The 12600-nt window shown below is 41.5% G+C and overlaps 1 protein-coding gene across 12 annotated transcripts in view; it reads right to left on the minus strand.

Moving 5' to 3' along the window:
* Positions 1-12600, minus strand: part of LOC120454188 (polypyrimidine tract-binding protein 1) — a 128575-nt gene that overhangs the window by 78959 nt on the left and 37016 nt on the right. The gene's annotated exons all lie outside the window — the stretch shown is intronic.

Consider the following 12600-nt stretch of genomic DNA (forward strand, 5'->3'; position numbering starts at 1 on the left):
TTGCTCGTGCTCGTTCTTCGCTTATTGTTAAATTATTACGTTTGTGAGCACAAAATATTCTTTATTCTGTTATGTTCTTGCTGTTTATTTATTTTTTCTTACATTTCAGAAAGCGCAAGGTGCGATAAAGACACTGGGTAACGAAAATTAAAGTATAGTTTTATATTTGAAGATTTTTTTATTTGATTGACACGCGCGAAAAGTGAAAACACCACAAAGCCGGAAGTCGAGTCGATTTTACTTTTCAATTAGTGAATTTTTGAAGCTTCGATTAAAATATTCTCGGGGACTGGGATCTGGACTGATGTGATCTGTTCGAGTCGGGCACTGGATGCGAACTGCGCGTGTTATTTTCTTTTTATCATTATCCGCGTGCTGTTTGCGAGGCGTTGTTGCTGCTGTTGCGGCTGTTTTCGATTTGAACCCGACTTTGATTTGGATATTGAAATTCGTCAGTGAGTGGAGAGTGTGTGAGAGTGTTCTGGTGCTGGTTGTGGCTCCTGCTGCCGTGCTGTTGCTGCTGCTGCTGATGGTGCTACCAGAGGTGGTAGAGAGGATGTCGCTGGCGTTGGCGGAGGCGTGTGGCGTGTGGCGGTGGTTGGTTTGGGACGTAGGCAGCGACGGCAACTGCGACTGCGACGCCAACTTTCAATGATGGCTGAACGGAACGAAACCGGGGAACAACGTGGGCTACCGACCTGATGCTACTGCTGCTGTTATACTAGGTGATTCGATTCGATTCCTATAGAGAGCCAACGAGCTGAGCGGCGGACAGAGTTGGAACGGGTTAAAGCAAAGACTGTACGAAGACTGAAGTAAGAACGAATGGCATTCTAAGGTAATATACCTTTTTGTTTCGGAGTCGGACGCCGATTCCTCTGCCGCAGCTGCAGTCGCTGCCGGGATTGAATCTGTTGCTGCTGCGTCGGCAGCGGCAGAACAGCGACGAGTGCTAACCAAAATAAAGCAACAGTGGGCCCATGAACCGGACTCGGGCTTAAAGAACGAACGCGGCCGATACGAATGGCCACGAAACGCTGCCGGAATCGGCTGTCGTGAGCAGCATTTCTCCTCTTCGCAGCGAAGACTCCGAAAAAAGGCGGTATAAAAACGAGTCATCAGTAGCACACCTTTCAGGCCTTCTCCTGTTCAGCGTCTCGCTCTCACTCTCTCAGCCGTTGTTCCCCTACCTGATGGGTATAGTTCGCCGTCTCGGTGAATTTTTCAGGTGCGCAATTAACAAATAATTACTTTCAGCGGGTCACAACGAGCACTTATACGAACTTTTATAAGAATATATGTATGTATGTACATAATGCTATATATATTTCGAGCCTATCCGTATAAGTCTTTTGAGGATCGCAAGTGGAGGTGACCATTGGGAGGAACTACCCGAAAGATGTCTCCCAGATACCCCTTATTTTTAGTTTTTTTTCTTGTAACGCCAATTGTTGCAGTAACATTACTGGCACACACATAGACACACAAAGGCAGGACTCACGCACACGAGCACTTCTACGTGAGACAGCAAATGCATGCGCCATGCGTGTGCGCCACCCAAACGACAAAGGTGCAAGCGAAAGGGCCAAAATGTTCGAGCGAGAGGCAGACAGCTACGAGAGTACCAAAAAAAAAAAAGCCAAAACGACGTCGGCAGCGAAATCAACGAGAAAATAATAATTGTTACACCTGCTTCGGAAATGTGGCAAAAGAGGGTGGCTCAAAAACACCCCCACAACACCGAAGCTCGCTCGGCATTCAGGTGAGCATTTGCCACCCCACAAAACGTAGCGGGAAACACCGAAGTTCGGAAAAGCGAAAAGCTCGGCCAAGGCTGACGAAGCGAAAGCGAACCGGAAAGCCGAAAAAATCTTTCCCGACGTACACCAGCCGACGGCGACTCCGAACGTTGGCAGAGCGCATGACGCCAAGGTGAAAATTATGCGTAGGTATGCGGGTTTGTAAGTGTGCTTTCGGCAGTTTGATGGAGGGTGGCAAACCCCCAAATGAGGGGAAATTGGCGAAAAGAATTTGTTGTGAGGGGTAGTTTTATTTAACAGTAAGCTGTGGGGTTACTATCGACTGTTAGGTAAAAGCCCTGCTCAGAGCTTTCTGATAAGACGAGAATCAGATAACATTATCCTCAGCTGGTTGTTCATACCAAATCGCTTCGAGAAAAGGATTAGGCTGTTAAACGAAACAATTAGAGAACGCGATAAAAGATCTAGCTGTAACGTTGCAAAATAATAATTCAACGAATCAAGCAAGCATTGCATTTTAACAACCTAGATTTTGCCCTACGAGTAAATCAATGGGTTGATCATTCAAAAAGCAAAGAGAAAATAATAGTCATCAAAACCCTTAAATTTTATGAGCTCAAAACCCACCTCTGAGGATGTGCAAAATATAATCACGCACACAGGCTAAATCGTTAATGCACTTTATCTTTCACCAGTATGGAAATGGGACGATTGATTTGGAGGGGGAATAAAACGACATCTCATTTCTATGTTTTAACTAATAACTGTATATTTTATTTACAGTACTTGCTCGATTTTTATAGGGACTTTTGAACGTAAAGCAAATCAAGGGATTTAGCTTTGTCAGCTGGTTGGTTCGGCGTATCATCAGCCCCTCCGATAGAAATAACGTTTTTAGAGGAGCGTTAAAACCGGCGACGGAGCAATGGCTGTGTGCATAAAAATCGTTTTGTTATTGTTGCAGGCGGCAGTTGCGGCTATATCAACGACAAAGGTCACAGCAACAGCATCGTCATCGATGACGGCGATGAGAGCTGTTGTAGTTGTAAACGGTTTATGGGATTTACGCGCAATTTACTGGCAACTCTGCACTGGGAAAGATATTTTAGGTGTATTGGTAAACCTATTTCTTAGATGGAATACTTTCTACATCCACGAGCCCACTTTCATTTTTTATGATATTTTCTATTTATTATATTTTTGTTCTATATTATTTTTAAATCCCATTCTGCAAAGATTCCAATCTGATAGAAAATGGTGTGCCTTAGATAGATTTCTGCCAGTGTACTTTTTGTACACAGGATCGTGGGGACACATATAAAACAATATGCGCCCCAATCTAAGCTGGGCCCGTTAAATGATTTGCGTTTGTGTTTACCCCTTATCCCTGGACCAGCCCTTCAGTATAAGCCCGTATTAGCCTCGATTACGTTATTTTTTTGTTGAAAGTACTATGGGTAGTAGTAAGGAATTGTAAAGCACAGCTTACCTGCAGAGAGAATAAAAACACAAGCCGGGGCAACAAAATAAATTTCATGCAGATTTTTGATTAAGCCATAAAAATTGGTGACCGAAAATGGTATGACCACGCGTAAATAAAACCTTGCTCAATTGGATAAACAATATGTCTACACCATTGACAGGGTTTCCTTATAGACTTATTGTTAGCAACATTGTTGCAGCAACAAGTAGTCGAAGTACAGCCAAGCAAAGCTGTCCATGTGCAATTTGCAGCAGCAACATCCCACATCAGACTCAAGGAAAATGCATAAGTTCGTATGGCTCAAAGCATGTGGATGTACCCGCTTATTTATGTGTGTTTTTCCGCTGCAGCCGCATAATTCTGATAGCCAAGTTGCCTTGAGGTTGGCCAGAGGAGTGGGCAGGGAAAGAAGTAGCAGTTAGTCGAATGGCTCAGGCATGCAACAGGCCATGAATCTCAATCTCGGAAGCGTCTCGCTGAGCCGCGAATAGTTGATAGAGCCCAGCTACGAATGGCCAACAAACAACCTACGGGAGAAGCAGTCAAGAAAGCCAGCTCTCTGTGAAGTTGACTTGGCCATTCAAGTGCGCCGAGGTAGCGGACGAGGATCGTACTGGAAACACATTGGAATATTGGTACATTAGTCGAAGTCTTAAATACCCTTAAAGAAAATGGTATTTTGTCCTAAAAAAAATAGACGAATTCACGGTACTTGCACTAAAAGAGTTCGACTTAATGTATGACCTTTTTGAGTTACTTAAACTTATACAGTTATGTTGTAACTTACATGTTGCAAATTAAAAATTAAGTACTTTGCTTTTTTAAAATTCGCCTTTAAATTTAAGTCGTGCAACACGCCAACTGCAAGCCATTGTTTCCAAGGTATAAACCGAAACAACGAAGAGCTCTTGGGACCGCAGACGACATTCAGGTGCAAGTCGAATGTTTTTGGAGAGAAATATGCGGTTACAGCATTTACTAGCCCAAGTCCCACCCCAAGTCCAACTTTAAGTTGCACCTTCGGTCGGCAAAGGAAGCCAAGCGAATCTGGCGACTTACCAGCAGAATAGAAGAATAAAAGACCGAAGGAACGAGGTAAGATGGAGTCAGCCAACGAACCAGCAACTAAATGCACGAAACAGTCAACTTGCCACATTTTAATTCACTCGAATATTTCTTCTGCGCCAAGTATTTTCTTGGCTGGGCGTTTGCTTGTTCTTGCGCACTGAAAGTTTTCGGAGAACGCAAATTAGCTTAAATATTTAACACAAACATTTATCAAAAACGAAAATACAACTTTAAATTTTCGGTTTGGTTCGTTATCTTTCGTCACAATTCGATTTTCAATACACCACTTAAAATAACAGATTAATTTAAGTATAAGTTATATAACGTTTTTCCTAAGTGCATTAAATGGTAAAAACGGCAGAACTGCATGACGCTCAACACAGACAGAGAAGATGATATAGCAGTAGACAGAGACACATGCAAGTTGCAAGAGATGCTCCGCTTTGGCTTCTACTTCTCGTGGCTTCCTTTTGAGCTTAACTTGGCTCACGGCATTCTTTCCACAACGGCTCTTGGCCATAATTCGCCACTGGTATGTGTCGCCTCTATGGTGGCCAGTCCCCTTTTGGTATTAAGCTATAGCTCCTTCTAACCACATGGCAATAGAATTATAGTCAGCCGGGGCTGTCACTTGGTTTATTTTAACTCAAATTCATGTTGCCGAAAGCAAGCAGCTGGAATATGCAACTTGAGTGGTGGAATTCCCTGGGGAACATAATTTATTCAGCGATCTCTTTTGTTCGTCTCTTCTTATAATTATTATTTCTTCCGCATTTTCCAGCTCCGATTTAATCTCGTCATGATATCAACAAGATAATTGATTCTTAAGAGCAAGTCCCCGCCGAAATCTTCATTCCGTTCTCTAGTTCAGTGGAGCACGGAACATTAAGTTTTAAAGAGGGAAATAATCAGTTGCATGTTGCTGTGGGCTATTGACCATGAACTTTGTCGTGTAAGCCACACATTTTTATTCGAATCTTATTTATAACGGAATTTTCAAAATCTTATAGCATTTTTATGGATTCAACAACAATAAATAAACTGTTTACTTGGAGTCACCTTATTTCACTCATTGACCTAACGCAAATGCTTATACTGTTTCCATTTCCACACCAAGCCCAGACTTAAGCCAAAACCAATGAAATCTCTCATGAACGCCTTTTATCAGGGCAACAGTGAAACATTCTCAATAACGAAATTCCAGCTAAAAAAAAAGGGCTTAAATACAGCATCAGCCAGAGGAGAAACCTGATATAAACAGTAATGCAGCAAGGAAGGTGCACAGAGAACAAAAAGCGACAGCTTTAAAAATTCGAATTAATAAACGTCTATGGTTATTGGTTATGGTTTGAACATGACCTATTCGTACATGAAATTAAGAAAAAAATATATATATTGTTTATAATAGCTATATTACAGCAATATTTTGTCCTCAGTGCAGATAAAGCGCATGAAGTTTCAACGCAGCCGCAATTATATTTGGACCGCAAATGAAACAAGTTTGGCAACTTTGGCAACAGGCATTTTGCAGCGCTGTGGCGAAGAATCGGAGGGATCACGAGGCGAATTCAGAGAGAGCCGCATAAAAGGGGAAGGGAGTTACCATTGCATCAGCCACCACAACAGCTACATCATCATCATGACCGTGAACGGCAGAGTCTAAGGATTTAAGCAGACTGCATATCTGAGATTCCAGTACCTGTATGTGAGCGTGGCGAAAAGTCTGGAAAACATTTTGCAATTGCATCAATTGAAGCAGGGCAGCCACGTCGTCCATTAGTCCAAGTGCTTTGGCTATTATCGCCAGCCAGAGTGACGCTAATGGCGCGCAGAGAGCTCGTTATGATTTGCGAACGAGTCCCAGTGCAGGAGCCAAGGCAAAAAGTCCTGGCCCGGCCGCTTAATGAAGCATAATCTCATTGTAACCACTTACAACCAATAAGGACAACAACAAGCCGAGTTCGCTAAGCGGATTGGGTCGAGAATCAACCCGCCGAGCTCAAGGAGGCCAAAAGGAATCCAGGCGTGGGCGACAACTACTTGGCATATCCTGGCACACTGACTGACTGACTGAATGACCACTCACCCAATATAGCGCCACCCACATCAAGTGGGACTTTTTAAGTTTATTTACCTCTCCACTTGCATCGTTCCTTCCTGAGTCCTTATTCCCGGGTATTGATGTCGCCAGAGCTTTTCATTAGCGTGATTTGGGAAGAAAGCATTATGTTTGCCACTTGACAGAAGTATTTCATTTTATGCTCCATTCCCCACTTGTCTCATTTTTTTGTTCAGCCATCAAAAGAAAACTTGTTATATGCCTAATTTAAGACAAGTGTGAGGTACAGGCTGCGTGAATAGCGCTGAATGCTGCCTAAGCAGATTTGCATTAATCACTGGAGAGTCCTTCGAAGAGATGACACTGATACCATAATACACTTCAAAAGATTTTTTTTTCTTTTGTTACGATTATTTTTACTTGAATAAAACTTCTACATAAACAACCCATACTTTAGAATACAATTTGACGGCAACCAAATGACATTAGTGATGAAAACTAAAAGAGGTTTAAGATCCATTTACGGCGAAAAGGATTACCAAAACAATTAGTAAGAAACAGTTGAAATAGAAAGATTTTGGGTAATATGGAATTCAGTTTTCTCTAACTACGTGCCGAGCAAGTTTTAAAACTTTAATTTGTTCTAGCCTAAATAGTTCTCCAATTAAAATATTTGTAATATACGTGATTTTTTCTATTTTAATATCAATAATATAATATTTAATATATATGTTAAGGTAAACAATCTGCAATCTAAATATATTCAGATTAATCCTGTCTTTGAGTACAAAAGCGAAGATGCAGTCAAAAGCCGTTACGAAAAATAATTTGGTAACCGAAATCAAGAAGGTGCAGCAGATAGACACTGGCAAGGAGCCGAGCCAACAATGGAAAATGTAATAAGGAGCTGGATCTGTAGCCGAGCTTACCTTTGCCGACCTTCGCGTAGCAGCTAAGAGAGAATGCTTGGGGCGAAGGGGTTGCACTGATTGGAAGGAATTATATGGCCGAGACCATGGCTGCATTCTGTTGGTTTCACTTTTTAAACTCTGATTTATTGTGCTCACAATTCTGAGTGTACAGCCGGTGCATTTGTGCTTTGCTTTAAATGAAACTAACGGCTAATGAGCTGCAATGTTCAGAAAAACTTTCCCAAACAATGAATTTATATGAAATCAAGAACGAATAAGAAAAAAGACTACTACTGACGCTTTGCCTTGGCTTTAAGCTGAGTCAGCTACACAGATGGAAGAGAAGTAGATGAAGCCAGACCAGCACACACAATGAAAGCGAAGGCCAAGCCAGGATTTTAGTTTCTAGGCAGCAGCTTCAGTCGGTCTTATTCGGCAGATAGATAAGAAGTCTCCATTCTCACGGAATTGTGAGAAGGACATAGCTTGTCAAAAGACAAATGGGGAAGGGAGGAGATTGGTTTTTGACCAAGTACATTCTTCTTTAAGTCCACACTACGCAAACCCAAATGAGAATAACATGATTGCTTTCTATACCTTTAGATTAGAAAGGATCAATGTTTAAATTTGAAATCTTTATAACAAGTCGGAATTTTTAGCGTGAGGGAACAATACGCTTAGGCAGAATTATAAAAGTAGAGAAGCTGTCTAAAGCCAGTTTGGCAACAGCCACTGAAATAATTTTCTTACTCGTTTTCTTCAATTTTTTTTTTTGTGTTTATTTCGTCGATAGCGCGTCATTTAAGGGCCTCAAGGCCAAGGTTTAACGAGCCAGACGAAGACAAAAACAGAAAGAGAAAAGGCAACAGAAACTGATCGCAATCGTGCCGAAGGGCAAGTGCGGGGCGGAGAAATGTGGCTGGTTTGCTCAGGCACGGAGCCAAGTTCCAAGCTCCGAGCTTCATAGGACACAAGCACTTGGCACACAAACAGAGAAGCAACAGGAAGAAGTGGCATGCCGCACGATTCCATGCATAATAAATGCGCAACTGGTGTGCGAGGAAACCGGTTTTAGGAAACTCGCACCGAATTGGGAATACCTCCCCACTGTTATACTAATAGAGGGGCCAACTTGGCCAACAGGAAGCTCGAAGGGGTAAGGATCCAACGAATGCCAACAGTCTGCGAAAAGGTCGAAGGGGAGAGAGCTGTTAAGCCCACAAAGCTTTTGACTGTTGATTAACAGTCGTAGAAGAGTGGCATCGGCAGATGGCTCGGTAAGCCAGCAGTCAGTTGGCCAGCAAACAGAGCAGCTCTGGCCAACTTCCGGCGGCAAATCAGCGCAGCAGACGGCACAGCAAGAACTGATGCGCAATTTTACTGGATATGCTTGCGGATAGTACTTTCAGTTTTTAATATTTAACTCGTTATTGAGTTAGAAAATAATGTATTATAGAAAAAGGTTTAGATATACAATGTGGTGCTCGACATTTACAAATATAAGGGACGTTAAGATATTGGGAAAATGAGAGTATGAAATATTTTCATTCAGTGAAGAGATTCGCTGGCTGACTGGGCATTTAAATGACCTCTCAAGAATGCAGATTCTGACGCAGCCATTCTCGGCTGTCTAGCACCAGGCACGACCAACAGCCTGTGGACAAGAGTCGCTAGACTAGTCTAACCACTTGCGGCTCCTAAGACCACGAAGAGTACGTTGACCATTTTGGCCACAAAAACTACAACACACTTTGCCAGATGACTGATCGCTGTTGGTCATGAGAAAAGTTACAACACTTGTCTCGTAGCGTAGCGTAACATTTCTCATGAATTGCAACTAAATTTGTTGCGAAAATCGCAGACAAAAATGCCGTGCAGTCGGAGAAACTAGTTGGAAAACAGCTATCACTCGATACAGGGACTCAGTTTGTTACGATTTTCAAAGTCAGTTTGCGTTTAATTGATTTTCATTATCTTGCAACCTTATTCCCAACACGTTGAAATTAGTTTTTCTCTCGATAGAATTTAAGTTTAAGTTATTAAACATTTCTAGCAAGGTATAAGTGGATAAGGTTCACTTTGCAGTTCATTGAATGCACTGGCTATGCCATCAATCCATGATCGTGACATTAATTTCCACATAGTCATAAACTATATCTATAGAACAGCGTACATTGACCCCTATGAAGCTGGCAGTAGCGCAATTTCTGCACCGGACGCGGTCCCACATAGTGTGCTCTATGGCCAAAACAATTGCCGCGCGTTACGTCAGTGCATTCAAATTTCAAAGTCAAACACTAGCGTGCTGCCGGTTTCAAAAACAAAAGTCAAACAGAACGTCGCGCCGACTCTTTTTTTTGCCTTTGGCCAAGTTCAAGAAACAAAGTCAGCAATCAAGTCCAATGCGAATGGTATGTGCGATACCCTCCTCTACTCTTCTGCGGTTGCAATAAAAACCAGTTTGGGACTGCATTTTTCAGTTCGCTGCATGTGCTCCTGGGGCAGCCACAAAAGCATTTAAGCAAAAGTCTTTTGCTGCCTGGTTTGTGCTGTTGCATGTGGTCGATATGAAATTAATGTCGCTTGAAAGCAATTTCTGTTATTCATTTTAATTGAAATACTTATAAAAAAGAGCTAATAAAGGTTATAACGTATTTAAATTCTATTGCAACTCGCAAGTATCCACTGAATCTAAAATCGTCTTAACATGCCAAACATGCTAATAATGAAGTTCTTTAAATATGCCAAACTTTGTGCGTAATAGAAGGATCAACAAAATAATAAGACAAACTTTAGCATAATAAATAAAAAAGAATATGAATTTGCCAAAAGTTCAATGGGTACAGAAAATGTAGCTGTCAGTCCTTTTAATGAAAATAGATTTGCTATTCGCCTTTCTCGCACTTCTTGGCATATAATAAATAATAATTTATCATAATTTGCTGCATTGATTTATATAGAAATCTTTAAACTTACTCGCTCAGGGGTAGCAAAGAACAGTACTCACCTGAAATGAGAGGAATAACATCAAAATTTAATCAGCAACTTTAAATAAAAGATCAAATGTAATTTAAATGAAATTTCCATTTATATATCATGCATTAAAATATCGCATCATGCGGAAACAGGAGATGGGTGGCGGCATAACCAAGTGGCAGCACCAGAGCTCCTCAATTATTAATGCGTTTTTGTTCATTGCATACTTTTGGGCTGCCAGTGAGAAGTCAGCTCACAAACACAACCAAACAAGCGCAGGAGAAGAGAGAATTTGACAGTGAGAGCCAAAACTTTGATTAGGTAAACGCACAGTACAGAGAATTCGGTTAGCAATGCTACTACTTTTTAAAGTCGCGCACTAGAATAGCATATATGTAAATGCCATTTTCCAAAGAGTTCGTTTTCGTTTTCTAAATAATGAATAAGAATGAGAAGTTCTGAGTTCTGACCACTTCGATTGGCATCCCCCCAAATGTGTGGCATTGTGTTCATTTTTGTGTTAAATTTCTCCACCACCTCTAGCTCTATTTATAACTGCCACTCTGAGTTGATTCGTCGTCGTCTTTATGCCACTTGGCATGAGTTTCACATTTCAATTTGTGCGTATCCCCGCCCCGACCAACCCACCACCACTTCCGCAGTCCCTGCAATGTCTAATGTCCTAATGTCTTGGGTGTTTTGGCAAACAAATTACTTTTAATTTTCAGTGACTTTGATTTTTGGCAGTGTTTTCTGCAGCCTCGTGCTGTTGTCACTGCCACAGGCATTCTCCCACCCACAAGCCACCCGCCACCTCATTTTACTCCACCACGAAGACACTGACTAGGCATCTTCATTATCATCGGTTTTAGTGGGCTCATTCGCCACGGCTTTTTATTTCACTTCTGCACTTGTCACTGTTTCTTTGATTTTGTTTTTGTTGGTTTTGTCCTTGCATGCATACACACACACACACACACACGTGAAGAAAGGAGCTGGTGTACGCAAATGAAAAGACAAAGAAAATTGTGAGAAGGAGAGAGATGGCAAGCAAAAGTGACTTTTGAGTGACAAATTGTTTTCAAATTTTGACTGGGGCTGTGCTTATTTGTGTTAATGGCATAAATTTGCATAAAAGCATTAACTGTTTATTTGCTTTACCGCTCTTCCCCCGCTCTTACTTCCTCCTACCACCCCTTTGTGCAAATTTGCAAATTGGCCAGAAAAAGAAACAAGGGAACAATTCAAATCACATTTTTAGACTCTCTTATTTCCGGATTTTTCTCCCTTCCCAGGCTTGTCCTGGATTTTCCTCATATGAGCATCGCTTGAGAGCGAAAGTGAATTGTATGTTGATTAGGGGGAGGGAAAATAATGTTTAGGCAAAGAGGGGAAAAAGGGGATTTCACCTTGCAAGTTATTGAGTGCCTGTTTTTCCCCTCGGGGTCCAAATGTAATTTCGTTCTCGTATTTATTTATTAAAGCACCCGAAAAAGGAAAACAGCCTCCTGATTGAATTGTGACAAATTCTCATCCTCCTCTTGCGAAGGGCAAGAATGCAAATTAAAATAAGTAAAATCACGGGAGGGTGGAAAGAAGGCCAAACACACATGCATACAAAATTACCACTAAAAGCGTCCTTTCACGTTCATTTTTATGCGGAATTCTACGTAATATTAGAAAGCCTCCGGGGGTAAAGCTTCAGGAGGTGAAAATAATGATTTAATGATTTTAAAGATTAGATCCCTCCAAAGACACAAAAGGAGGCTTACAAGGCTTACAAGTAATGCATTGGAGGACCAGTGAAAGCGGAGCTCGGAAAAAACGGTTAAAGTCGATAACGGGCATTAACAAAGCTTAACGGCCGTAATACGTTGTGGCTAAAAATTTCTTTAGAACAGACCGCAAAATATTACAAAAAACAACACCAAAAATTACAGCCTGTTTAACTCTCTCCGTCTGTTTCTTAATTATATGCGAAGAAATGTTTAACAAGACCATGAAATAGGCTTACATTTAGGCCTTAACAAGTCTTTCACGCAAAGGACTAAGACCAGTTGATTTTCGGTTGGCTTATGTCGTTAAAGACACTTACAAAATAAGTGAAAAATATATCAACGAAACCAGAGAAACAGGAACAGAAAAAATGAGCCGCCAAGTCTGACTGGGGAATTTTCACACTTTTCCTTGACGTTGCAGTGGGCCAACGATTTTCTGCCCATCACTTTGCCACGGAAAGTTTACCTTTCACGCCCTCATCTCCCTGTCGCTCTCATGAGAAATGCATGAATATCAAATTAGGCTGAAGAGTCTTAATTTCAAGGCGCCACTTTTCTTCCGATC

Source organism: Drosophila santomea, chromosome 3R, assembly GCF_016746245.2.
Source record: "Drosophila santomea strain STO CAGO 1482 chromosome 3R, Prin_Dsan_1.1, whole genome shotgun sequence".
Classification (NCBI taxonomy): domain Eukaryota; kingdom Metazoa; phylum Arthropoda; class Insecta; order Diptera; family Drosophilidae; genus Drosophila; species Drosophila santomea.